Source organism: Lithobates pipiens, unplaced genomic scaffold (assembly GCF_037356315.1).
Source record: "Lithobates pipiens isolate NorthernLeopardFrog02 unplaced genomic scaffold, aLitPip1_a1.2 Scaffold_24, whole genome shotgun sequence".
Lineage (NCBI taxonomy): Eukaryota > Metazoa > Chordata > Amphibia > Anura > Ranidae > Lithobates > Lithobates pipiens.
Window position 1 is genome coordinate 6,928,676 of NW_027507786.1, and position 24,912 is coordinate 6,953,587.

General features: G+C 48.8%; 1 protein-coding gene across 1 annotated transcript in view; it reads right to left on the minus strand.

The window, feature by feature from the left end:
- IRAG1 (inositol 1,4,5-triphosphate receptor associated 1) overlaps positions 1 to 18,101 on the minus strand; it is a 213,544-nt gene extending 195,443 nt beyond the window's left edge. Inside the window, exon 1 of the mRNA XM_077453556.1 lies at positions 17,630 to 18,101. The gene's annotated coding sequence lies outside the window, so the exon portion shown is untranslated. The remainder of the gene's footprint in view (positions 1 to 17,629) is intronic.
- Between the last annotated feature and the right edge of the window lie 6,811 nt (positions 18,102 to 24,912).

The window sequence follows — 24,912 nt, forward strand, 5'->3', positions numbered from 1 at the left end:
AGGTGGATATAGCGGTGTGTACTGGGTACAGAGCACGCAGACAGCACGCACAAGCTCCTAACACTACTGACTGCAAGCTCTATTATAAAAGATAGATCACTAGCTATATAGGTGAGGTGAATATAGCGGTGTATACTGCGGTCAGGGCAAGCAGACAACAACCACTACAGAAGAGCAAGATCGAAAATCGGCCTTAACAATCGGTGTGTACTGTGTTGAAGGTACACAGAACACCCACTAACTGCTTCAGACGCCAACACACTACACAAGGCCGCCGCGCTGGCGGCCTTATATAGTGTGGGGCGTGTACTACACAGCCTGAGCTATGATTGGCCACAGGCATCCTGCCTGTGGCCAATCATGGCTCTCCTCGCTGCTGGCGCTGTGATTGGCCAAGCATGCGGGGTCACGGTGCATGCTTGGCCAATCATGAGCCAGCAATGCACTGCGATAACGCAGTGCATTGTGGGCCGTGAGCGCCACACAAATTTGGCGCGAACGGCCCATAATGTTCGGAATTCGCCGAACGGGCGACCAGCCGATGTTCGAGTCGAACGTATGTTCAACTCGAACACGAAGCTCATCCCTAATGTACACCGATCTCGGTAAAGAGCCTCTGACAGAGGCTCTTTACCACGTGATCAGCCGTGTCCAATCACAATGCTGATCACAATGTAAACAGGAAGAGCCATCGATCGGCTTTTCCTCACTCGCATCTGACAGAAGTGAGTAGAGGAGAGCCAATCGGCTGCTCTTCTGATGGGGGGGTCTGCGCTGATTGTTTATCAGTGCAGCCCCTCCCTCAGATGCCCACCCAGGACCACCAGGGATGGCCACCACACTGGACCACTAGGTATGCCACCCTGGACCACCAGGGATATGCCAATCATTGCCCAGGCAGCTGGCAATCAGTGACAATTAAAAATGCCTGTCAGTCCAAGTGCCACCAGTGATGCCTATCAGTGCCGCCTTTCAGTGCCCATCAGTGCCGCCTATTAGTGCCCCTCAGTGCTGTCTATCAGTGCCACCCATAAGTACCCATCTGTGCAGCCTTTCAGTGCCCACCAGGGTCGCCTATCAGTACCACCTATGAGTGCCCATCAATATCGCCTATCAATGACCATTAGTGCTGCATGCTAGTGCCACCCACCAGTGCCCATCAGTGTCCACCATCAGTTCCCATCAGTGACATCTCATTGGTGCCACCTCATCAGTGCAGCTTATCAGTGCCCATGGTGAAGGAGGAAATGTACTTATTTACAAAAGTTTATAACAGAAACAAAGAAAAACATTATTTTATTTTTTTTCAAAATTTTCGGTCTTTTTTTATTCATTTAACAAAAAAGAAAAGCCGCAGAGGTGATCAAATACCACCAAAAGAAAGCTCAATTTGTGGGAACAAAAAGATAAAAATGTTGTTTGGGTACGGTGTAGCATGACCGCGCAATTGTCATTTAAAAAGTGACAGCGCTGAAAACGGAAAAGTGTCCTGGGCAGGAAGGGGGTGTAAGTGCCCGGTATTGTTAAGTGGCTAATAGTTCGTTATCATTTAAAATTTTTGGATTTTCCTTCTTTTTTTCAGATTTTTGAATTTTCCGATTTTCTGAATTTACGAATGACCCGAAAAACTAAAAAAAATAAACGAATGAAATGAAAACTAACACATTTTTTCGGCAGTGCACATGTCTAATATATCTAATGACAATACTTTACCTAACCTTGATGTTAAGTACACATGCTCAACCTACGCTGCAATTTTTTTATGGGGTGTGTGGGGGGGGGTCGGGGGGGCAGTGAAGGGTACTTAAATTTTTTTTTTTTTACACTTTTTTCTTTATTGCTATATAGAGGTATTATTAGCCCCCATCTGTGATAGCATGGGAAGGTGATAGGTCCATTTTACTAAAGACAATGGAGATCTTTTAGAACGCCAACGTCTCCCCTGTCCTCTGATGCACAGAGCGCGCTGGAATAAGTGCATTCTTTGCTACAGTAGCTGAAGAATGACAGCTGTGACCCTGGAGGTTATGTCATATACATCGCTTCCAAGGTAATTAGCTGCAGGAGGGATCGGGGAAACGGATGTTCCCCGAGTTCCTCCTGCACTAACGAGAGAAGCAGTTTCCCATGGAAGGGGGGGGGGGCGCTCCTTTGAGAACCCCGTCTAAGTGATCAGACGGCTCCCTTATTCTATACAATTCTTTCTTTCTTACTTTTTACACTTTATTTTTTTTTCTCTTCCACTCTATTGCCATAACATAGGGGGCTTATTTGCCCTCTACAGTATGTGATAGCATGGGCAGTTGACAGGTGCATTTTAATAGAGACATTGGGGGTCTATTGGTCCCTCAATGTCTCCCCTGCCCACCACTGCAATTATTCTAGCACAGGTCGCGCTGGAATATCTGCTTTCCCCGCTACAGTAGCTGAGGAATGACGGCCGTGATCCGAAAAGTGATGGAATTCCAGGGTAATTTGTTGCTGGAGGGATCGGGGGGGGGGACGTAACTTCCCCGACTTCCACCTGCTTTAACTTGGGGAAGCAGTTTCCGGTAAGGGGGACGCCTCTTTGAGAGCCCTGTAAAAGTTATCAGGTGGCTCGAGCGCCCACCAGATCACTTATATCGTAAAGCCCTTCACTGGCTCTTAGGCTGGGTTCACATATGAGCCACATGTGGCTCACAGCAGGGGTCTGGTGCATCCTGGTTCACCGTTTGAGGTCCGAATTTAGCCCGGGCTGAATTCAGACCTGAAACGGACTAAAAGACGCACGGACCTGCGGCGGGGATATGTGGAGCGGCTCCATAGAGAGCCGCTCAAAATCTCCTGCTATTGTGAATTGGATGCGGGGGAACCCTCAACCAATTCGCAATGGTGTGAACCCAGCCTTAAACCCTTACAAACCACTTTGACTTACAGGTAAGCCTAGATTAAGGCTTACCTGTAGGTCCAAGAAATATCTCCTAAACCTACACGGTTAAGGAGATATTTTATAAAAATAGGGCACCGCTGTCTACGGCGTAGGCGCACTGGCTGCGCCACAAGTGAAGGCAAACATGCCGTCGCTTACAGCTCCCGTGGGCATTCGCTGGAATGACGTTATCACTGCTCCGGCCACTCACAGCGATGGAGCAGCGATACCCAGAAGAAGATGGACGCTCCGTGCTACAGGAGACATCAGTGATATTGCTGGCTCCTGTGTCAGGTAAGTGACACATAATGGGCTATTATGCGATGCACAGTAGCCCATTATGCTTTACCTTTGCAGGGAGACAAAGAGGAAGTAAAACCCATCAGGGTTTACTTCCTCTTTAAAGTCGGTATCAAGCTCAGGACCAGCCGTGAGCTTGATTTAACCGCTTGTCTACCATGTCATTTATAAACGTACCTTGGTAGACAAGTAAGCAAGTGTAGCCAAGTCCCGGGTCCCCTTTGGTCTAATGAGAACCTCCAGAGTTAGGGACAGCTGACATCCTTCTGTGTAGAGTGGGGTTACGAGACATGGTGGGTGTGATGCAAGGTAGATTGATGGGTGCCAGACACTTCTTGAATGCAGAGATTTATTCTCTCTTAAACAGAACTGTGGGAGAGAGGTTTAGGACCCGGACACCCTTTAGTAGTTGCAATTTTAATTGGCAGACTTTCTTTCTGAGACTTTTATAGGTAGACAGTCATGCAGGGAAAGGCACCCAGACAGACACCACATCTTCATGTGTAGGGGTGCTGTCTTCTATGGCAACAATCTTGAACAGTTCCTACCAAAGGTCACAATGAACTCTAAGCCCTTGTACACACGGTCGGAGATTCCGACGGAATGTGTCCTATCGGACCGTTTTGTCAGATATTCTGACTGTTTGTGGTCTCCATCGGACTGTTTCCGTTGGAATATCCAACGGACCAAGTTTTCCAACTTGCCGGTAAAATTTTCCGACAAAATGCTTTGATCGGACATACTCCGATCATGTGTAGCCTACTCCGACGGACAAAGTGCCATGCATGCTCAGATCAAATTCCTAGACCAAAGCTATTGGCTACTAGCCTGAACGTAGTCCCGTCGTAACAAAATAACGTCATCACGTTATGTACAATCGTATTTTCGGACAACTTAGTCCGACCGTGTGTATGCAACATCACTTCCGGACCTCTTCCGGAATTAATCCGTCGGAATTACTCCGACGGATTTGGTGGTCGGAATCTCCGACCGTGTGTACAAGGGCTCTCACTTCCTCTACAATCTCCTTTTGTAGATCTTCACTCAACTGAGCTCCCAGTCTCTCTCACTAGACTTGCTGATCCACTCACCACTGGATCTCCTGAGCTCTTCCAACCTTCTCACTCAGTATCTTCCTCAAGCATCACCCTCACATCCCCACTGGGTCCCTAGCTTGGTATCCAAGACACATCTCAATCGTCAGACCTGCTCGGTCCCTGGCTTGACACACAAGGCTGCTCTGCAAGCCTCACCTATGCTGGCTGGGTCCCTGGCTTGACACACAAGGCTGCTCTGCAAGCCTCACCTATGCTGGCTGGGTCCCTGGCTTGACACACAAGGCTGCTCTGCAAGCCTCACCTATGCTGGCTGGGTCCCTGGCTTGACACCTTCTGAACGTTCCGAATTCTTCACTGTCCCCGGTTGGTGAGAACACTGCTCCGGTACTTGCTTCAGCTACTCACTGCGGTCCCGGTAACAAGGTGGATGGTCCCTTAGTGGCAACAGCTTCCCCTCTACTTCCGACCACGGCAGAACCGTCATGTCTGGTTGGACTGCAAGCCGCAATCCCAACCCTACACTGCTCTCTTGCTTCTGGATAGGCCCTCAGACAGCCTAGCAGCCAGATGTCCCCCCCCCCCACCGGGATAGTCCTCAGGCTTTGGCCTAACAGCCTAGGACAGCACAACACACTTCCACTCAGACAGCCTTCCAGGTGGCACAGAACCCCCGATCACTTGACCTTACCCAAATAAATAGGCTCTCCCAGCAGGCCAAAGAACCCAAGAAGATCCCTGCCCATTGGCACCCCATCTATTCCTAGTCTGTCCTTGCATCGCCCTTGTCTTATCGAATGTCACCAGATACCCGGCCATCTAGTGACAGAAGGGAGAAGTGCAGCAACTCCAGAATTAGGGTGGAATCAAGTGATCCCCATATCAGTTGGCCAAGGCAACTATACCTGGCAGGTAAATGTACTAGCAGCCCTGCCTAAACATCAGGGTGCTACACAAGAAAACCCGCTCCAGGTGTCTGTTCCAAAATATCACATCCCCCGCCAAACGAGGGTTCTGGCTCAGTATTATCAGAATTATTGGGAGATTAAATATAATACTCAATCTTCTGGCTCAGAATGCAAGACACGTGTAGGTAGAAAAAGGATCCGGATGGCCGCACGCCAAAGAAATTCCTTTATTGAAACTTAATCCATACAAAATCAAAATAAAATGCAATCAGCTGACGCATTTCACACCACTCTCGCTGGTGCTTAATCATAGCTATGTAAACTTTATTTTACCAAAGCCATGTAGCAGTACACATTTTGGCTTAAATTTAGGAGAAAATTCGATTTTTTTGTTTTTATTGGATATGTTTTATAGCAGAAAGTAAAAAATATATATATTTTTTCAGAATGTTCAATCTTTTTTCGTTTATATAATAAAAATAAAAAAAACCCAGTGGTGATCAAATACCACCAAAAGAAAGCTCTATTTGGGTGAAAAAAAAAAATTTATTTAATTTGGGTACAACGTTGCACAGCGGAGGCCCGTCCATTAAGGGTGCCGCCCCCTCTCTCCAGCCACCCCTCTATGTAGAATGGATAGATTCATGCATTGCATGAATCTATCCATGGCCACCACCACCACCCCCTATTCAGGCATCCGGCCCCTTTTAGGACTCCGAGCGCCTGAATTACAGCAGCGGTGGGTTTTTTTTTTTAAGCACCTGAATACGCTTCAAAAAAGGTGGACTCAGGGCGTAGAGCATAGAGTGCTCGGAGCCCACCCAGATGTGTTAGAAAAGCAAATGAATATATGCTTTTCTAACACTGAACCGCCTCTCCGCCAATCAGGTAGCATGGGTCTGATACCTATCACCTGATTGGCTGAAAGGACAGGGATTGGATGCCTAGCAGGAAGCAAGAAGAGACACACTGAGGACACAGCTCACCGCTGCCTGACCCGCCACCAAGTTGCGGTAAGTGTCGGTCAGACAGCGGGCGGGTGGGGGGTCACAGTGGCTGCATTTTATGGGCACAGTGGTGGCATTTGATGGGCACAGTGGCTGCATTTTATGAGCACAGTGGCTGCATTTGATGGGCACTGTGGCTACATTTGATGGCACAGTGGAAGCATTTTATGAGCACAGTGGCTGCATTTGATGGGCACAGTGGCTGCATTTGATGGGCACAGTGGCTGCATTTGATGGGCACTGTGGCTGCATTTGATGGGCACTGTGGCAGCATATGATGGGCACAGTGGCTGCATTTAATGGGCACAGTGGCTGCATTTAATGGGCACAGTGGCAACATTTGATGGGCACAGAGGCTGCATTTGATGGGCACAGTGGCAGTGTTTGATGGGCACGGTGGCTGCATTTGATGGGCACAGTGATTGCATTTAATGAGCACAGTGGCAGCAATTGATGGGCACAGAGGCTGCATTTGATGGGCACAGTGGCAGCATTTGATGGGCACAGTGGCTGCAATTGATGGTTTTCAATATTTTTCAGGTTGTTTGCGCCCCCCCCCCCCCCCAAAAAAAAACAACAACTTTTTAGCATTTAGTTCTGGCTCACTGTGTTCTGGTCTGTTCTGTGTTTCAGTGGCTGCAGGATTTGCAGAAACATCTCTACACTGACAGGTTCACCCAGCCTGGCATCTGTCTAGTACTGAGCAGGAAGGGGGTCATGGCATGGGCCCATTCTTCTCAGGGGGAGGGGTGATAGCTGCTATGGTCACAGTCTTCCCAGGAAGGGTGATACCTGGCATGGGCACATTCTTCTCAGGAGGGAGGGGTGATACCTGCTATGGTCATACTCTTCCCAGGAAGGGGCATACCTGGCATGTGCACATTCTTCTCAGGGGGAGGGGTGATACCTGCTATGGTCACACTCTTCTCAGGAAGGGCAATACCTGGCATGGGCACATTCTTCTCAGGAGGGAGGGGTGATACCTGCTATGGTCACACTCTTCCCAGGAAGGAGGATACCTGGCATGGGCACATTCTTCTCAGGGGGAGGGGTGATATCTGTTATGGTCACACTCTTCTCAGGAAGGGCAATACCTGGCATGGGCACATTCTTCTCAGGGGGAGGGGTGATACCTGCTATGGTCACACTCTTCTCAGGAAGGGCAATACCTGGCATGGGCACATTCTTCTCAGGGGGAGGGGTGATACCTGTTATGGTCACACTCTTCTCAGGAAGGGGGATACCTGGCATGGGCACATTCTTCTCAGGGGGAGTGGTGACACCTGCTATGGTCACACTCTTCCCAGGAAGGAGGATACCTGGCATGGGCACATTCTTCTCAGGGGGAGGGGTGACACCTGCTATGGTCACACTCTTCTCAGGAAGGGGGATACCTGGCATGGGCACATTCTTCTCGGGGGGGGGGTGACACCTGCTATGGCCACACTCTTCCCAGGAAGGAGGATACCAGGCATGGGCACATTCTTTACAGGGGGAGGGGTGACACCTGCTATGGTCACACTCTTCCCAGGAAGGAGGATACCTGGCATGGGCACATTCTTCTCAGGGAGAGGGGTGATACCTGCTATGGTCACACTCTTCTCAGGAAGGGGGATACCTGGCATGGGCACATTCTTCTCAGGGAGAGGGGTGACACCTGCTATGGTCACACTCTTCTCAGGAAGGGGGATACCTGGCATGGGCACATTCTTCTCAGGGAGAGGGGTGATACCTGCTATGGTCACACTCTTCCCAGGAAGGAGGATACCTGGCATGGGCACATTCTTCTCAGGGAGAGGGGTGACACCTGCTATGGTCACACTCTTCTCAGGAAGGGGGATACCTGGCATGGGCACATTCTTCTCGGGGGGGGGGGGGTGACACCTGCTATGGCCACACTCTTCCCAGGAAGGAGGATACCAGGCATGGGCTCATTCTTTACAGGGGGAGGGGTGACACCTGCTATGGTCACACTCTTCCCAGGAAGGAGGATACCTGGCATGGGCACATTCTTCTCAGGGAGAGGGGTGACACCTGCTATGGTCACACTCTTCTCAGGAAGGGGGATACCTGGCATGGGCACATTCTTCTCGGGGGGGGGGGGTGACACCTGCTATGGCCACACTCTTCCCAGGAAGGAGGATACCAGGCATGGGCACATTCTTTACAGGGGGAGGGGTGACACCTGCTATGGTCACACTCTTCCCAGGAAGGAGGATACCTGGCATGGGCACATTCTTCTCAGGGAGAGGGGTGATACCTGCTATGGTCACACTCTTCCCAGGAAGGAGGGTACCTGGCATGGGCACATTCTTCTCAGGGGGAGGAGTGACACTTGCTATGGTCACACTCTTCTCAGGAAGGGGGGTACCTGGCATGGGCACATTCTTCTCAGGGGGAGGGGTGACAACTGCTATGGTCACACTCTTCCCATTAACGGGGATACCTGGCATTGGCACACTTTTGCCATGGTGGTGATACCTGCTATTGTCACACTACTCCCAGGAAGGGGAGTACTTGGCACGGGCACATTCTTTTCAGGTGGTGATACCTGCTATAGTCACACTCTTCCCAGGAGGGGTATTGCCAGGTATGGTCACACACTTCCCAAGTGGTGATGCCAGATGGGTTGGGGGGGGGGGGTATAGGATCCAAATATGGTGCCAAATTCTCTAGGTACTCCTCTATATGCACATGGCACATAGTCAAACATACAGGTACATTTAGAGGCAGAAAAAAAAAAGCCTAGACGCCCCTAGGAGCAGCTGAAAAAATGTAACGGTCCTCACAAAAAACAATTCACTTATTTTTTGATGCCTGAGAAAGGACACCACCTGGTGGCATATAATATCTCTCAGGGAGATCTCATTAGTGGGATTTCTTTGCATGTACTTTATGCACGCTTGCCCCTACCTTTATGATAGGACCCCACTTTCCCTGATGGGAAATGCAAAAAAAAAAAAAAAAACAACGTGAGTGGAAACCCTAAAATTGTGAGGTGTGGGAACAGAGCTTGGAGGTTTCACACCTATGTGTGAGTCTTCATGAAGTATAAATAGCCAGTAGGAACCTTAAGCAACAGATTCCCCCGATGTTAAATGTGTGTCCTAGTGAGTGTTTCTAACTGAAATAACATATTTGGGTGGACCAAATGGTTAATTTTTTGCATACATTTCTCTTCTTTAACAGAACTTGAAATTGAAGTTAGACATTTGCCAGTAGGAAGGATCTTTATTGCAAAAGAGATATAATTAGGCTTCTTATTTTCCTCCTTGCAAGATGCTTTAGAACAGCCTTGCTCAGCCCTTTTACAAAAGAGAAACCCTTTGCGTTAACCCCCTGGTAAATTTAATTAATTGGGGGTCAGTGGAAAATGCCCCTTACATTATTGGTTAGAATACCACCATTAAAAACAAATAAAAAGCTCATCAGTGTTGTGCTGCCGAATCTGCCAAGTGGCATTGGCCCCGAAAAACCCTGCAAGCACCATCAATACATAGGTCAAAACACCTACAACTCAAGGAACCCCTACCAACCTCAACCCCCTGGTTGAGAATGGCAGCTTTATAATGTACACGGAGCTGCTCGTGCAAGAAGGCTTTGTCAACCTGGTCAATAAAGATGGCAGAAGACCCCAAACCAGGAAGAAGCTAGGGGGAAGATGTTGGCATCGGCGAGGAAACTTGTGGATGTTGTAACACTGCAGAGGAGTTCAGTTGAGGTTCTGCTTTAAATGCCTATAAATACGTGTGGATGTGGATATAGCACTGGTACTTTCCATGGCAGCTATTCTAGGCTCAATTCCCACAACCTCTGCAGAGTTTGTATGGTTTTGCCGGGTTTGTGAAGGTTCCTCTGTGTATCCCATAGCCTAAAAACAAACATATAGATGCCAAGGCCTTTTTACAGTAATTGCCCTGCAGCCAGGTAAACAATTCAATCTTCAGACTTATTAACCAGTCTAGAGGTAGAGCTGCACAATTAATCGTCAAGAATTGTTATCGAACTGCACAATTAATCGTCAAGAATTGTTATCGAACTGCACAACTAATCGTCAAGAATTGTTATCGCGATCTTGACTAAAGTGTTTCACAATTCTTTCTATGCAAATAATTCTCTCTGCTGCTGCGGTGCGGGTGTCGACGGTAAAGCAGCGCTATTTTTAGCACTGCTTTACCATTGTTTTAGCGGCGGTATGCGGCCACTTTGCGGGCAGTTTTAACCCTTTTTCGGCCGCTAGAGGGGGTTAAAACTGCCCTGCTAGCGGCCGCTTTACCGCCGACACCCGCACCGCCCCAGTGTGAAAGGGGCCTTAGAATTAAATAGACTGAGCTCTTCAGGACATAAGACACAATGGGGGTTGATTTACTGAAGGCAAATCCGCTTTCCACTACAAGTCTACTTGGAAGTGCAGTCGCTTTAGATCTGAGGGGAAGATCTGAGTTGCTGAATTTATCATCCAATCATGTGCAAGCAAAAATGCTGTTTTTTTTATTTTCCTTGCGCGTCCCTCTCAGATCTACAGAGACTGCACTTCCAAGTGCACTTGCAGTGCAAAGTGGATTTGCTTTTAGTAAATAAACCTCCCTGAAAGACTTACCAGAAAAAGAAGCCCATGACAGGGCTTCCATCTTCACCCGGTCTTACTTTCGGGTTCACGGGCTGCACGCCGTGCAGTGCACATGCGCCCCATGACATCACCAGTGCTGCTAAAGTAAATATCTCCTAAATCAGGGTCGGCAACCTACAGCCTGCGGCCCGCACACGGCCCGCCGCCGCTTAATGTCCGGCCCGTCCAGGGCTGCCACCCGTCCGGGACTCACCCGGACAGTCTGGGTTTTGAATCATGTGTCTGGTTTTCAGACCACCTGGAACCCAGGCACAATATTCAGAATGGATTGTGGCTCCCCAAGTAACCAAGTACAACAACTGCAGAGTGCATACTGTAGGTGTGCACAGGTACCCCACCCCTATGCACGGACAGGAGAGGAGAGAGGGCTTGATCTGCCCCTCCTCCTCCCGCCCCTACCCCTCTGTCTGCCCATTCACACTTCGATCCCCGGCAGTCTGTGCCTCAGGGAAGGGATGGGTAAGCTGGAATTTTGAAGCTCAGCAACCGGCAGATAAATCGCGGATGAAAGGTGTCCATGCCTGAGCCTCCATCCTCTGGTGAGTGAGTTCACCATCCAATGTCTGCGTCTGAAGTCTCCCCCTTCCCTCCCTTCTCTCTCCTGCTTCTAAGAAAGTGAGTACAATAAGGTAAGGGCGACTCAGATGTAAGGGGCGCCCTGTGGACTCTGATGTAGGAACCCTAATTTAAGGAGGGATGCTGGGAACTCTGTAAGTGGGAGGTTTGGTGAGCAGAAACCCCTTTACATCTAAGTTGCCCTCTACACCAGAGTACACAGCATTACCCCTTAACAAAAGTGTTTGCCATGCGCTGTTAAAGTGTTCGGGTTTGGCTTGAAGAGAAAGTGGCAACCCTAAGCCCGTCAGTGCACGTGATGAATTCACGTGCACCAGAACCGCGGCCATTTTTTTTTAATGTAATCTTTTCTCTTTCTTATTTTATTTTTGTCAGCAGAAAAACAGAGTGCAATGTAACTGTTACAATGAATAAAAGAAAACAACAGTAAGGGGCTTTGGGTTACATGCATAGAGAGGATCCCTGACACATTTAGACAGCTCGCCTCATATGACTTCATCAAGTTGTACCCCCATCCCAGGGGCAGTGCTGGGACAAGGTCATCCAGTGCCCAGGGCAAAGATGCCAAGCTGCGCCCCCCTTTCCCTTGGGGTTGGGGTCAGGGTGCTGCGCCCCCCTTTCCCTTGGGGTTGGGGTCAGGGTGCTGCTCCCCCTTTCCCTTGGGGTTGGGGTCAGGCTGCCCCCTACCCTTGCAAAAAACCATTGCGCCAGGGGCAGCCGCCCCCTCCTGCCCCCCCCGTTTGTCCCGGCCCTGCTCAGGGGGGTTTGTGATTGAGGGACCTTAGTTGCTAAACAGGGTTATGTTTTATTTATGGAGTGCAGCATTTCAACCCCGCGGACATTTTAACCCCGGTTGGCTAAGAAGCCACTCGGCTGTTATCCGCGGCTCGCCCAGGCTCTCCTCTCCCAACGGCTTCAATCGGGTCTCGGATCTAGTAACCCGGAAGCGATGTCATGACATCACGACCGGTTCACAGAAGATTTAACCACCAAACTTTAAGTACAAAGGAGGGATTTGGGGTCTTATAGACCCTCGATCTCTCCATAAAGAGTACCTGTCACTGCCTATTACTGTCACAAGGGATGTTTACATTCCTTCTCTGACAGCAATAATGTGATCAGAATTTTTTATTTCTTTTTTTAAAGGGACAGTGTAAAAAAAATAAAAATAAAAATAAAAAAAAATATTTTTAAGGGCCCCATCTCACTGTGCTCGCGTAAGTCACGGCCGCAAATGTAAACAGCGTTCAAACCACAAATGTGAGGTATTGCCACAATAGTTTGAGGGAGAGCAATAGTCCTAGCACTAGATCGGCTCTGTAACTCTAAACTGGTAACCTGTACAAATTTCTAAAGCGTCGCCTATGGAGATTTTTGAATATCATAGCTTGTCGCTATTCCACGAGTGTGGGTAATTTTAAAGCGTAACATGGGGGCAGGGGCTGTGTAATGTAAAGGATTCCAGAGGTGTGGGGCTGTGTAATGTAAAGGGGTCCAGAGGTGTGGGGGCTGTGTAATATAAAGGGTAACCAGAAATGCGGGGCTGTATAATTTAAAGGGGTCCAGAGGTGTGGGGGCTGCATAATGTAAAGGGGTCCAGAAGTGCAGGGGCTGTGTAATGTAAAGGGGTCCAGAGGTGCGGGGTTGTGTAATGTAAAGGGGTCCAGAGGAGCAGGACTGTGTAATGTAAAGGGATCCAGAGGTGCTGGGGCTTTGTAATGTAAAGGGGTCCAGAGGTGCAGGGGCTGTGTAATGTAAAGGGGTCCAGAAGTGCAGGGCTGTGTAATATAAAGGGTAACCAGAAATGCGGGGGCTGTGTAATTTAAAGGGGTCCAGAGGTGTGGGGGCTCGGAATGTAAAGGGGTCCAGAAGTGCAAGGCTGTGTAAAGTAAAGGGGTCCAGAAGTGCAGGGCTGTGTAATGTAAAGGGGTACAGATGTGTGGGGCTGTGTAATATAAAGGGTAACCAGAAATGCGGGGGCCGTGTAATTTAAAGGGGTCCAGAGGTGTGGGGGCTGCGTAATGTAAAGGGGTCCAGAAGTGCAGGGCTGTGTAATGTAAAGGGGTCCAGAGGTGCGGGGGCTGTGCAATGTAAAGGGGTCCAAAGGTGCGGGGGCTGTGTAATGTAAAGGGGTCCAGAGGTGCGGGGGCTGTGTAATGTAAAGGGGTCCAGAGGTGCGGGGGCTGTGCAATGTAAAGGGGTCCAGAGGTGCGGGGGCTGTGTAATGTAAAGGGGTCCAGAGGTGCAGGGCTGTGCAATGTAAAGGGGTCCAGAGGTGTGGAGCGGTGTTTCTTCTTTACCAAGCCTTTTAATTAACATGCAAAAAGTTAGGCCCTCCCACTTGCTGGTAAATTTAAAGGAGATTGTACAATCAGTTTGCATCATGTGTGATTAGCTAGGAAGCCTTCAATAAATAGAAGAGTGAATATATCCAATGGGGGGGGGGGTTGATTTACTAATGCAGGGGACTGCAAAATCTGGTGGTAGCCAATCAGCTTCTTACTTCAGCTTAATATTCAGGGGGGCTGTGTATTGTAAAGGGGTCCAGAGGTGCGGGGGAGGTGTAATGTAAAAGGGTCCAGAGGTGCGGGGGCTGTGTAATGTAAAGGGGTCCAGAGGTGCGGGGGCTGTGTAATGTAAAAGGGTCCAGAGGTGCAGGGCTGTGCAATGTAAAGGGGTCCAGAGGTGCAGGGGCTGTGTAATGTAAAGGGGTCCAGAGGTGCGGGGGCTGTGTAATGTAAAGAGGTCCAGAGGTGCAGGGGCTGTGTAATGTAAAGGGGTCCAGAGGTGCGGGGGCTGTGTAATGTAAAGGGGTCCAGAGGTGCGGGGCTTTGTAATGTAAAGGGGTCCAGAGGTGCGGGGGCTGTGTAATGTAAAGGGGTCCAGAGGTGCGGGGGCTGTGTAATGTAAAGGGGTCCAGAGGTGCAGGGTTGTGCAATGTAAAGGGGTCCAGAGGTGCGGGGGCTGTGTAATGTAAATGGCTCCAGAGGTGCAGGGCTGTGCAATGTAAAGGGGTCCAGAGGTGCGGGGGCTGTGCAATGTAAAGGGGTCCAGAGGTGCGGGGGCTGTGTGATGTAAAGGGGTCCAGAGGTGCGGGGGCTGTGTAATGTAAAGGGGTCCAGAGGTGCGGGGGCTGTGTAATGTAAAGGGGTCCAGAGGTGCGGGGTTGTGCAATGGAAAGGGGTCCAGAGGTGCGAGGGCTGTGTAATGTAAATGGCTCCAGAGGTGCAGGGCTGTGCAATGTAAAGGGGTCCAGAGGTGTGGAGCGGTGTTTCTTCTTTAACAAGCCTTTTAATTAACATGCGAAAAGTTAGGCCCTCCCACTTGCTGGTAAATTTAAAGGAGATTGTACAATCAGTTTGCATCATGTGTGATTAGCTAGGAAGCCTTTAAAAAAAATAGAAGAGTGAATACATCCATGGGGGGGGGGTTGATTTACTAATACAGGGGACTGCAAAATCTGGTGGTAGCCAATCAGCTTCTTACTTCAGCTTAATATTCAGGGGGGCTGTGTAATGTAAAAGGGTCCAGAGGTGCGGGGGCTGTGTAATGTAAAGGGGTCCAGAGGTGCGGGGGCTGTGTAATGTAAAGGGCTCAAGAGGTGCAGGGGTTGTGTAATGTAAAGGGGTCCAGAGGTGCAGGGCTGTGCAATGTTAAGGGGTCCAGAGGTGCAGGGGCTGTGTAATGTAAAAGGGTCCAGAGGTGCAGGGCTGTGCAATGTAAAGGGGCCAGAGGTGCAGGGGCTGTGTAATGTAAAGGGGTCCAGAGGTGCGGGGGCTGTGTAATGTAAAGGGCTCGAGAGGTGCAGGGGCTGTGTAATGTAAAGGGGTCCAGAGGTGCAGGGGCTGCGTAATGTAAAGGGGTTCAGGGGTGGTGGGGCTGTGTACTGTAAAGGGGTCCAGAGGTGCGGGGGCTGTGTAATGTAAAGGGGTCCAGAGGTGCGGGGGCTGTGTAATGTAAAGGGGTCCAGAGGTGCAGGGTTGTGCAATGTAAAGGGGTCCAGAGGTGCGGGGGCTGTGTAATGTAAATGGCTCCAGAGGTGCAGGGCTGTGCAATGTAAAGGGGTCTAGAGGTGCGGGGGCTGTGCAATGTAAAGGGGTCCAGAGGTGCGGGGGCTGTGTAATGTAAAGGGGTCCAGAGGTGCGGGGGCTGTGTAATGTAAAGGGGTCCAGAGGTGCGGGGGCTGTGTAATGTAAAGGGGTCCAGAGGTGCAGGGTTGTGCAATGTAAAGGGGTCCAGAGGTGCGGGGGCTGTGTAATGTAAATAGCTCCAGAGGTGCAGGGCTGTGCAATGTAAAGGGGTCCAGAGGTGCAGGGGCTGCGTAATGTAAAGGGGTTCAGGGGTGTTGGGGCTGTGTACTGTAAAGGGGTCCAGAGGTGCGGGGGCTGTGTAATGTAAAGGGGTCCAGAGGTGCGGGGGCTGTGTAATGTAAAGGGGTCCAGAGGTGCGGGGGCTGTGCAATGTAAAGGGGTCCAGAGGTGCGGGCGCTGTGTAATGTAAAGGGGTCCAGAGGTGCGGGGGCTGTGTAATGTAAAGGGGTCCAGAGGTGCGGGGGCTGTGCAATGTAAAGGGGTCCAGAGGTGCGGGGGCTGTGCAATGTAAAGGGATCCAGAGGTGCGGGGGCTGTGCAATGTAAAGGGATCCAGAGGTGCAGGGGCTGTGTAATATAAAGGGGTCCAGAGGTGCGGGGGCTGTGCAATGTAAAGGGGTCCAGAGGTGCGGGGGATGTTCAATGTAAAGGGGTCCAGAGGTGCGGGGGCTGTGTAATGTAAAGGGGTCCAGAGGTGCGGGGGATGTTCAATGTAAAGGGGTCCAGAGGTGCGGGGGCTGTGTAATGTAAAGGGGTCCAGAGGTGCGGGGGCTGTGCAATGTAAAGGGGTCCAGAGGTGCGGGGATGTTCAATGTAAAGGGGTCCAGAGGTGCGGGGGCTGTGTAATGTAAAGGTGTCCAGAGGTGCGGGGGCTGTGTAATGTAAACGGGTCCAGAGGTGCGGGGGCTTTGTATTGTAAAGGGGTCCAGAGGTGCGGGGCTGTGTAATGTAAAGGGGTACAAAGGTGCAGGGGCTGTGCAATGTAAAGGGGTCCAGAGGTGCGGGGGCTGTGCAATGTAAAGGGGTCCAGAGGTGCGGGGATGTTCAATGTAAAGGGGTCCAGAGGTGCGGGGGCTGTGTAATGTAAAGGTGTCCAGAGGTGCGGGGGCTGTGTAATGTAAACGGGTCCAGAGGTGCGGGGGCTTTGTATTGTAAAGGGGTCCAGAGGTGCGGGGCTGTGTAATGTAAAGGGGTACAAAGGTGCAGGGGCTGTGCAATGTAAAGGGGTCCAGAGGTGTGGAGCGGTGTTTCTTCTTTACCAAGCCTTTTAATTAACATGCGAAAAGTTAGGCCCTCCCACTTGCTGGTAAATTTAAAGGAGATTGTACAATCAGTTTGCATCATGTGTGATTAGCTAGGAAGCCTTCAATAAATAGAAGAGTGAATATATCCATGGGGAGGGGGGGGGGGGATTGATTTACTTAAAGCGGGAGTCCACCGGGACTCCGCGTTTTTTTTTTTTTTTTTTTTAAAAGCCAGCAGCTACAAATACTGCAGCTGCTGACTTTTAAATAGTGACACTTACCTGTCCAGCGCGCCCGCGATGTCGGCACCCGAAGCCGATCGCTCGCTCGGCTGCCGGGTCCCGCCGCCATCTTGGGTATGGGAATCAGGAAATGGAGCCTTTCGGCTTCATTTCCCGGTTCCCTACTGCGCATGCGCGAGCCGCGCGGCGCAATCCGGACGGTCCCCGCTGCCTCTGGGAGCTGTGTGTTTCCCAGCAGGCAGCGGGGCACTTGCTGAAGGGGGCGGGCGCTTGCGGAACGGGGGCGTAACCTACGCTCGTTCCGCAGAGAGCTAGCCCGGAAGTGGGTGCAGTTACCTGGATTATCCAGGTAACTGCACCCCCCTCCCCCCTGAAAGGTGCCGATTGTGGCGCCGGAGGGGGGGGGGGATTCCGATGAGCGGAGGTCCATTTTAGGGTGGACCTCCGCTTTAAACAGGAGACTGCAAAATCTGGTGGTAGCCAATCAGCTTTTAACTTCAGCTTGTTCAATTAAGCCCTGCCAAAAAAAAAAAGAAACTGAAAGCCGATTGGTTACTATGCAGAGCTGCACCAGATTTTGCATTCTCCAATTTTAATATAAATCCCCCCCCCCCCCCCCATAGTGACAATAAATATATAAATATATATACAAAAGAGTTTTCTGACCTGTTTTGTGTGCCATGGCCCATTGAGATCCTCCAGGCTTGCTGAATGCTGCAGATGAACCTCTCTATCCCCGAAGCATCAACACCGAAGGATACAGCGAAGTCTCCCATCCGCCGCGCTGCCGCCTCTCCGCATCTTTCCTCGGGGATTACATGAGATCCTCTGGTCCCGGCTGGTGCCTGAAATTGCAGTTTATTCTTAGCGATGCCGATCACCAACCAAAAAAGCCACTTCTCCCCCCAAGTCCGGCCTCTCAATCACAACTGGGGATCTTTTACCATTTAAGGTCAAAGCTTCATTTGGCTGAACAAGACCCAAGCCGAAGACTTTTTTCCAAACTTCCAAATCTCACACAAGACTTGTCTTCCACCAAAGTCTGCAGCCTGCAGGATAAATAAACTCTTCAAAAAGGGGAAGAGGAGAGAGAAAAACTGCGTCTCGTTTTTTTTTTGTACTTCTTAAAACGAAAAAGAAAAAAAAAAATAATACGCGTCTCCTCCAAGACAGCGAGGCTAAAGGAAGACACCTAGCAAAGGCAATCTGGTTTCTATCAAAAAAAAAATCCCGCTTGTGTATTTCCCAAAAAAAAAAAAAAAATCAAACGCTCATTGCAAAAGCCTTCTCGGAGGAAATGCAGGGGGTTATATATAGAGCCATGCGTTATTCCCATAGCTCCAGCGCTGCTAAAAATATGTGCAGAATAAAACGATTCTCTTTATTCTTTAACCCCTTCCTGGTCTCTCGGGAAATTGTGACAGCTTTGCGGTTTTGTTAATTGCATTTTTTTTTAAAAAATAACAATAAACTTCTGTAATTTGGTGCGGGAAAAGTCCCTTCATTTCAAAAGTATGGCGGACTAGCACGCACACAGCCGTATTGTCCGCCGGAATGCGAGTCCGGCGGACATATTTTGGTGCAAAACTACTTTCTTAGTCCGCCGGACTTTTGGGTAAAGTGGAGCACACACACACACGGGGGGGGGGGGGGATTGTCCCGCGGACTTGAGTCCGCCAGACTTTTCCACCGGATTGTTTGATCGTGTGTACGCGGTAATTAGTCATCCCAAAGGTTACAACCCTTATGCCGCGTACACACGACCGGACTTCTCAAAAGTCTGACGGAATGATTCCGGCAGACTATTCGATCGTGTGTGGGGGCTGCAGCGGACTTTTGATTTGCAAAAGTCTGACAGACTTTAGAAATGGAACATGTTTCAAATTTTTCCGCCGGAACTCCGCTGGACCCAGTTCCTTCCTATGGAGAAATCCGCTCGTGTGTGTGCCAGTCCGACGGACAAAAACCGACGCTAGGGCAGCTATTGGCTACTGGCTATGAACTTCCTTATTCTAGTCCAGTCGTACGTCATCACGTTCGAATCCGTCGGACTTTGGTGTGATTGTGTGTGGCCAAGTCCGTTCATTCGGAAAATCCGTCAGAACTCCGTCGAAAGTCTGTCGGACCTAGTCCCTCGAAAAGTCCGGTCGTGTGTACGTGGCATTACAAGACATTTTGGACCATTTCATGCTCCCAACTTTGTGGGAACAGTTTGGGGAACGGCCCCTTCCTGTTCCAACATGACTGCCCCACCAGTGCACAAAGCAAGGTCCATAAAGACATGGATGAACGAGTTTGGGGGTGGAGGAACTTGACTGGCCTCAACCCGAAAGAACACCTTTGGGACGAATTAGAGCAGGGACTGCGAGTTAAGGCCTTCTCGTCCAACATCAGTGCCTGACCTCACGAATGGTGTTCTGGAAGAATGGTCAAACATTCCCAAAGACACGCTCCTAAACCTTGTGGACGGCCTCCCCAGAAGAGTTGAAGCTGTTATAGCTGCAAAGGGTGGAGCCAACTCAATATTGAACCCTACGGACTAAGACTGGGATGCCATTAAATTTCATGTGCGTGTAAAGGCAGGTGTCCCAATACTTTTGGTAATATAGTGTATACACATTAACTGACAATCGTCACCTTGATTGGACTCTGCTGTCCCCGGCATTGAGCAGGTTAAATGCAGAAGATAAGTGCAGTAAATCTTAGTGGTCGTCTGTCTTCTGCTCTCCTGTGTTGGCACAGAACCTGGGTGGTCTGTATACATAGAGTAAAACTCCAGAGATTTCAACCCAGATACAGTAAGCCCCCTCTTGTACTTCTTTACAGATAGCTATCGGTATAAAATCCCTGAGTCCAATCAGATCAATGTGAAGCTTTAATGATGAGTTATGTATAGTCTGTATATGCTGAGGGGGAGGGGCTAAAAACTGGTTTATGAGCCGAGATAATGAGGTCTACAGAAGGTGATCTCCGCTCCGCAACCTCCAACTTTTCATGTCATACTCTATGTATGTATATAACTATGACCACCCACCATAATGCGACCACCCACCCAAAATTTACTAGATTCCCCCCTTTTTCCCTGACCTGTAAAGGCATGGAGGACACGAGACCTCTGAAGGTAGGTCGTGGTGTCTGGCCCCAAGCCATGCGTCGCAGATCCTCTAAGTCCTGTAAGTTGCGTGTTTGAGCCTCCATGGATCAGACTACCGGTAGACATGTACCATTTGTTTTTTTACAAATTTGTTTTTTAACTAATTTCGCCAAATTTGTTAATTCGGAAATATCCGAATTAAACAAAAACCTGTTTTTTTTCCCCCGAATATTCCTAAATTTGAATATTCAAAAATTCGTAAATTCGAAAATTTTTAAAATTTGTAAATTCGAAAATTTTCAAATGTGTAAATTTGAAAATATTCTTCAATCGAAAATCCAGAAAATCGGAAATCCGAAAATTTGCAAATAAGAATGAAAATGCAAAAGAACGAAAATCCGAAAAATAAAAACGAAAATCCGAAAACTTGAAAACCTGAAAATTCTAAAATCTGAAATAATAACTAACTAATAATAACTTAACCATTACTATTAAATTTATAGGTATTGGAATTTCCTTTCAAATTTGGCTGTTAGTGAACATAACGAATACTAATTTATGCAAAGTTACGAATTATCCGAAATAACGAATGCCGCGTCTAAACGAATTAAACGTACCAAATTAATAATAATAAAAAATATTTATTATTAATTCCTTTTGTTCCATTTGTTTTTCGGATTTTCAAATTTCCGAATTTCCGAATATTTAAATTTACCAATTTTACGAATTTTCAAATTTTTTAATTTTCCTCTTTTTTCGAATATTCAAATTTCCCAATTTTCGGATTTTCTAATTGACGGAATTTAGGATTTTCGCATTTACTAATTTACGAATTTTCTAATTTCGATCATGACCCGAAAAAATAAAAGAAACGAATGAAACGAAAACTAACAAATTTTTCGGCAGTGCACATGTCTAGATCAGACTTGTTTTTCAAGCACATTCCAGAGATGCTGGATTGGATAGAGATGTAGAGAATTTGGAGGCCAAGTCAGCACCTCAAACTCACTGCGTTACTCAGACCATTCTTGACTTCATCAGACCAGGCCAGTTTCTCCCATTGCTCCGTGGTCCGGTTTTGATGCTCACGTGCCCATTGTAGGGGCTTTTGGCTGTGGATGCAAATACAGTATGCCTATGAACCATGGGCGGGACAAGGGGTGGGCAGGAGGGACAACTGCCCTGGGTGCAATGGTTTATTGCAGGGACGGGGGCGCCCTGTGTCAGGTGTGATGTGTTACAAGGCTGACAGAAGTAGTGACAGCAACATCACTGCTAACCCTAAGGCACCATTCACAACTCAGCGATCCGAATCGCGGGCTAAATCGCCACGAATCTGCTCACGATTTGAAATCGCAGCTAATCGCGGGACGCATGTGTGATTCTATTGCTTCTTAATGGCACCCCAATCACGGCACGATTTTGCCGCAACTGTCACGCGATAAATCACACTGCAATTGTGTCAAATTGCAAAACACGTGATGCTGTCACTCAAAAGAAGCTCCTGTTCTTTTTTGAGCGACAACTGTCGCGCGTTGCGATTTGCCGCGATTGCGGCGCGAACGCTCAGGTGTGAATCAAGCCTAAAGCAGTTCAATTTTGACAATTTCTGCAGTGCTTTTTTTTTTTACCATGATTTTGCCACAATTTTACCGCGATTGTGCCGCGGTTTGCGTTTTTTATGCTTTATTTTTATTTTTTGGGGGGCAAATTTGTTGTTGGGCAGATAAAAAAATGCAAAACTCAAATCGCGGCAAAAAACACGGTAAAAACGCACTTAAAGTGATACTAAAATCAATTTTTTTCTTGTTTAAAAAAAACAATCATGTTATACTTACCTCCCCGATCCTCCTCTTCTCGGGTCCCTCTTCGGTGCTCCTGGCCCCTCCCTCCTGTTCAGTGCCCCCCACAGCAAGCAGCCTGCTTATGGGGGCACCCGAGCCGAGCCGCATTTCCCTGTGTCCATTTGGAAAACGGAGCTGCGGTTTGGCCCCATCCCCTTTCTCTCCTGATTGACTAACTGACTTTGACAGCAGCAGGAGCCAATGGCGCAGCTGCTGTGTCTCAGCCAGTCAGGAGGGAGATTGCCGGATGGCCCATCGCTGGATAGAGAGGGGGGCTCAGGTAAGTATTAGCGGGGTGAGGGGGGCTGCCGCACACAGAAGGCTTTTTATCTCAATGCATAGAATGTACCTTCTGCCTTTACAACCCCTTTAATGCTTTTCTGCAGCTTCTCCATTGAACCAAAAATGCAAAAAAAAAGTCCTGTGTTTGTGCAAAAAGCATGAAAAAACGCATTGGTGTGAATAGAACCTAAGAAAGGGGGGGCCCAGTTTGTATCTGCACCCTGTAGACCAGTAGAGGCTGGTGTTTTTTTTGGGGGGGTGGCAAACAACCACCCCTACCCCCCGATCAGCCAGCGGCAACTCCCCCGGCCCCGCCAGCTCCGCTGTCTGCAGGTCAGTTGGGCACTTACCCCCATCTAGGTGGAGAGAGAGATATCACCACTCCAGGTAGGTCAAGCGACAGTGGAAAACCTTCTCATCCAGCTTGGAAGCCCAGGTGGCGGCAATGCATATAGCAATCAAAAACAGGAAGAAGATCTGGACAGCCGCACCCAAAAAACATTTTTTTTGTCTTTTATTCAAAAATTCTTGTGAACAAAAATACAAGCCACAGCAGGAACAGACATGAGCTAACGCGTTTCACACTTCAATGTAGTGCTTATTAGTCGTAGCTATGATCGGCCCGGGAGGAGGATCAGTGTTACAAACAGAGTCGTTTTTATGCCAGGTCGAAATGGGGCAGCTGCCCTGGGCCCAGTCATTGTTGTGGGGCCAAAGCAGCTCCCCTTTTGTCAGAAACCATGAAATCAGACCGAGACAGAAGTACAGTTAAATCATACTTGTTTAATAATAAAAGTAAAAAGAACAAACGTAGTAAAAACATAACCAAAGTTCATTAACCGGAACAGATAGTCAGCCAAGCCAGATGTCAGGGATCAACGTGGCAAAAAAGCAAGCAGGATCTGGAGCCAGAAGGCATATCAGCAAAGCAATTCTTTAAACAGGAGATAGTCTCTGTGATGTTGACCAAGGCGAAGGAAGAGATCTTCTGGACTGGATGGCTTAAGCAGGCAGGACTGACAAGCAGGATATCTTCAACAGCTGAGTAACTGTGGAGAGAGATGGGAGCTGGCAATAAGCTGACAGTCGGCTCAGAGAAGGAAGGGCCGAGCCCTGCGCTGACAGCTTTCAGCCCACACTGCCCGCAAATAGCTGATAAGTCGATTTGGAAGGGGCCCAAGAAAATGTTTGCACAGGGTCCAATCAATATTATAGACGGTCCTGGTTACATTAGCAAACATTCATTCGCTATTGTAACACACCTGGGTGGGCTTGGTTTGCAGTGCCCCTGCGGCCCAAGACCACCCTATTTTAAAGCCTATTAGAGCCTCTGACTCTAATCAGGCGCATTTTGAACCCCCCCCCCCATTGGAATCCATGTGCTGGGTGTCCTGCAAGAGCCCAAATGCATGGATAGGAGGGGTGGAGCCTAAGGTTGCCACCTGTCCGGGAGTCACCTGGACAGTTTGGGTTTGGAATCATGCGCCTGGGTTTCGGACTGTCTGAGACCTGAACACGTTATTCAGATCGGACTCCCCCTTCTCTCTCCTGCCTCTAAGTGAGTACGCTAAGGTAAATCAGGAATCTCAGAGCATTCATTACATCAGAGCTCCCCTTTACATCAGAGTCCTTTTCGTACACCAGAGCATCCCTTATGTTAAGAGTCTCCAGAGTTCTCCCTTACATCAGAGCCTGCAGAGTCCCCCCTTACAGTGAAAAGGAACTCTGCGAGTTCAGATGTAAAAGGGGAACTCTGAAGATTCAGATGTAAAAGGGGAGCGCTGCAGATTCAGATGTAAAAGGGGAGCGCTGAAAGATTCAGATATAAAAGGGGAGCTCTCCAGATTCAGATGTAAAAGGGGAGCTCTGCAGATTCAGATGTAAAAGGGAAGCTCTGAAGATTTAGATGTAAAAGGGGAGCGCTGCAGATTCAGATGTAAAAGGGGAGCTCTGAAGATTCAGATATAAAAGGGGAGCTCTGCAGATTCAGATGTAAAAGGGGAACTCTGCAGATTCAGATGTAAAAGGGAAGCGCTGAAGATTTAGATGTAAAAGGGGAGCGCTGAAGATTCAGATATAAAAGGGGAACTCTGCAGATTCAGATGTAAAAGGGGAGCTCTGCAGATTCAGATGTAAAAGGGGAGCTCTGAAGATTCAGATGTAAAAGGGGAGCTCTGCAGATTCAGATGTAAAAGGGAAGCTCTGAAGATTCAGATGTAAAAGGGAAGCGCTGCAGATTCAGATGTAAAAGGGAAGCGCTGCAGATTCAGATGTAAAAGGGAAGCGCTGCAGATTCAGATGTAAAAGGGAAGCGCTGCAGATTCAGATGTAAAAGGGAAGCGCTGCAGATTCAGATGTAAAAGGGAAGCGCTGCAGATTCAGATGTAAAAGGGGAGCTCTGAAGATTCAGATGTAAAAGGGGAGCACTGCAGATTCAGATGTAAAAGGGAAGCGCTGCAGATTCAGATGTAAAAGGGAAGCGCTGCAGATTCAGATGTAAAAGAGAAGCTCTGCAGATTCAGATGTAAAAGGGGAGCTCTGCAGATTCAGATGTAAAAGGGAAGCGCTGCAGATTCAGATGTAAAAGGGAAGCGCTGCAGATTCAGATGTAAAAGGGGAACTCTGCGAGTTCAGATGTAAAAGGGGAACTCTGCAGATTCAGATGTAAAAGGGAAGCGCTGCAGATTCAGATGTAAAAGGGGAGCTCTGCAGATTCAGATGTAAAAGGG